A 3533-nucleotide genomic window follows, 5' to 3' on the forward strand; every position below is an offset into this window, starting at 1 on the left:
AACAAAAGATAACATATAAAAACACAATTTACATACTCTTTGTATAAAATGCTTTTATTTCTAAATGACAGTGATTTTTATGTTAAGAAAACGTATTTAGTTTTCACTTAGTTTACTTAATTCATTATGGAAATGATTATTGTATATTTATTGGTGGCAAAATAACATCAACATTTATTATATTTATGTGTATATTAAATGTTAGAAGTAATTAACAGTGGATTAGTTCTAAACAAATAAACTTGCTTTTATTTCTTTCTTTTTTTTTATTTTTGAGATGATGTCTCATTCTGTTGCCCAAGCTAGAATGCAGTGGCGTGATTTCAGCTCACTGCAACCTCTGCCTACCGGGTTCAAGAGATTCTTCTGCCTCAGCCTCCAGAGTAGCTGGGATTACAGGTGCATACCACCATGCCCAGCTAATTTTTGTATTTTTAGTAGAGACAGGGTTTCACCATGCTGGCCAGGCTGAAACTCCTGACCTCAAGTGATCCGCCTGCCTTGGCCTCCCAAAGTGCTGGGATTACAGGTGTGAGCCAGAGCACCTGGCTGACTGACTTGCTTTTATTTCTAATGACTTTTAATATAAAGGTATTCTTTAACCTTTATTTCACATTATTTTCAGTTAAATATGACACATAAAACAAATTCTTACAGCTGTTATTTATACTCTGGAATTAGTGGCTTAATGTTTTAGAAGCCCTTTTAAAAATTCATAGAAAATATGTATTTCACCTAACCATTTTCCAGGCCATCACACATTCATTCATTTTGGTAATCCAAAAGGAAGAGTTTGTTTTTCTGACTACGATGTCAGGTATTCTACTGTTTTATTTATTATTAGCATTGCAGATAACAATATTTTTAAAGTTATTTTTTTGTATTGCCTATCTGCATTTTATGACCACATCTATTTCTTAAAGACCAAGAGAAATATAACATTCTATTATTTGGAGAGCTAGTGTCACAATTGAGTGATATTTGTGAAACTTGAAATTATTCAGATGCTGACATAAATTTCTTAGCAGTTTGTGAAGCTTCAATGAGAAAAGAGTTGAATAAAGAAATTATTCAAATAATGGAAATAATGCATTCTTCTCTTTAAACTTCTCTTTTATAACTGATTTTCTTAAACTTAATATTAACAAAGCTCTTCCCTTTAAACAATTTCACAATTGCCACTAAGTGAAATAACCAGATAATTTTTGGAATCGGTGGACTTCATTATGCCTCATGTTATGAATTATATTTAAGAATGAAATAATCCTGCAGAAAAGTTGAAGAGTGGTTGTCTATATGGCTAAAGTCAAGTAAAAATGCCAGTAAAAGGTTTGAAAAATATACTTTAGATGTATAAGTAAAGCAGGTACGTGACATTCTAATTGTAACTGTGTTTTTTTTGTTTGTTTTTTGTTTTTTTTTTTTGAGTTTAAGTGATTTATTTAAGCCATCTCCTGCCACAAGCAAAGGGATGGAAGATCAGTATACAGTCATCATATGATACAAGTAAAGAAGGTGAGCTTAAGGTCTCGTATACTTTTTCTGGTCCGTGTGCAAAGCAGCGGTTCCAACCAGTGCTGTGGTCCCCAGTGCCCGGCTAGTGGTCTGGATTCTCTTTATTCATCTTCGTAGGCAGTTGTAAGCGGATTCACGTGAGAGTTACGGACTAGAGTAGGGTTACCATCTCCCCAGGGAAACGGCTTGGTCCTGATGCTAAGATGGGGGTAGGGAATGAACTCGTGTCTCTAGTGCTCTCCGTGGTGCGACTTCAGGAATACATTCAGCATGTTGTATGCTACTCCGGGGAGCACGATGAAGTAGGTGAGGGCCTTCCACGTGCGAGCTGAGCCCTCCTCGCCATGGGCGCCACTCGACATAGGCCACCCCAGCTGTGGGCGGGACCGACCCAGCAGCCAAGAAACCCAGGACAATGCAGCTGCCTGCATTTTCGACCTGGACTCTGCAACTGTTAAAGTACTATTTTAAATCTCTACCCAATAGCTTCTATCAGTATGTATTTATAAAATGGATAAGAAAAAAACCCACTAGAAAGAGCTGCATAACAACCCATTGAACCAGAGTTGCTCCATTGCCATAGCTGATGCTTTGAAACTGATGTGGCACAGACTGTAGTGAACTGCAGTGAAAAAAGGAAGTTCAAAAACAAAAGCAGTATTATTTATTTATTTTTGGTATTCATGCTTTTCAGAACTAAGTTCTGAAGAGGAAAAAAAGCTTTAACAAAAAGCAGATTTTTGGGCCGGGTGCGGTGGCTCATGCCTGTAATCCCAGCACTTTGGGAGGCCGAGGCGGGCGGATCACGAGGTCAGGAGATCGAGACCATCCTGGCTAACATGGTGAAACCCCGTCTCTACTAAAAATACAAAAAATTAGCCAGGCGTGGTGGTGGGCGCCTGTAGTCCCAGCTACTCGCGAGGCTGAGGCAGGAGAATGGCGTGAACCCAGGAGGTGGAGCTTGCAGTGAGCCGAGATCGCGCCACTGCACTCCAGCCTGGGTGACAGAGCGAGACTCAGTCTCAAAAAAAAAAAAAAAAAAAGGAAAGAAGAAAAGGCAATTTTTTTTTATTACCAGCTTTAGCCCATACCATGTTAGTTTTAAAGAGATGGTAGAGTTGACAAAAATTTATAAGGATGATGTGGAGCTACTTACTACAGGCTGTGTGTTTTTTTTTTTTTTTAATCCTATAGATGATCCGAATACCACTTGAGTTGAAATATTTTATTTTAAATATAAAGAAGGAATACTCTCTATTATTAAATTGAAAATAAATAAAACCAATTCTGGAAGAAAAAAATAACAAGTAAAATGTTACATTTCTCTTATTAGGAATTAATGTGTATGTGTTCATTTATCTTTTTTTTTTTTTTTTTTTTTTGAGACAGAGTCTCGCTTTTTTGCCCAGGCTGGAGTGCACTGGCACGATCTCGGCTCACTGCAAGCTCCACCTCCCGGATTCACGCCATTCTCCTGCTTGAGCCTCCCGAGTAGCCTGGACTACCGGTGCCTGCCACCACGCCTGGCTAATTTTTTGTACTTTTTTAGTAGAGACTCACTTATCTTAACAGATACCTGTAATATTCATTCTCCTCTATAGTCCACTGTACTTAGTTCTCATGTACAATTGTTTATTTCTATTTATAGTATATATGAATGTGTAACTATTATGTGTTATTTGTTATATATAAATGGCTGCTATATGAAGATATAAAATAAAAGTATATCATTATATGTATATATATCTTTATATAACTCTGATTTGGTTCTAAGTGAAATTACTAGGCATTACCATAAACTTTTAAATATTCTATTTGTCTTATACTCAGTATATTTGATACCATTTATAGAAAGAAACCTCAAAGACTATTAAAATACTACTTTATCTTAAATATTTTATTTCTTGGAATGTAGCACGATAATTGTAAAATTTTTAAAGTAACTCTTTTACTAAATTTTTTTTTTTTTTTTTGAGACGGAGTCTCACTCTGTCACCCAGGCTGGAGTGTAGTGGCTC

General features: G+C 36.5%; 1 pseudogene; it reads right to left on the bottom strand.

The window, feature by feature from the left end:
* Window positions 1–1616: 1616 nt before the first annotated feature.
* Window positions 1617–1946, bottom strand: LOC109026876 (cytochrome c oxidase subunit 6A1, mitochondrial-like; annotated as a pseudogene).
* Between the last annotated feature and the right edge of the window lie 1587 nt (window positions 1947–3533).

Source organism: Gorilla gorilla, chromosome 1 (assembly GCF_029281585.2).
Source record: "Gorilla gorilla gorilla isolate KB3781 chromosome 1, NHGRI_mGorGor1-v2.1_pri, whole genome shotgun sequence".
NCBI classification, from domain to species: domain Eukaryota; kingdom Metazoa; phylum Chordata; class Mammalia; order Primates; family Hominidae; genus Gorilla; species Gorilla gorilla.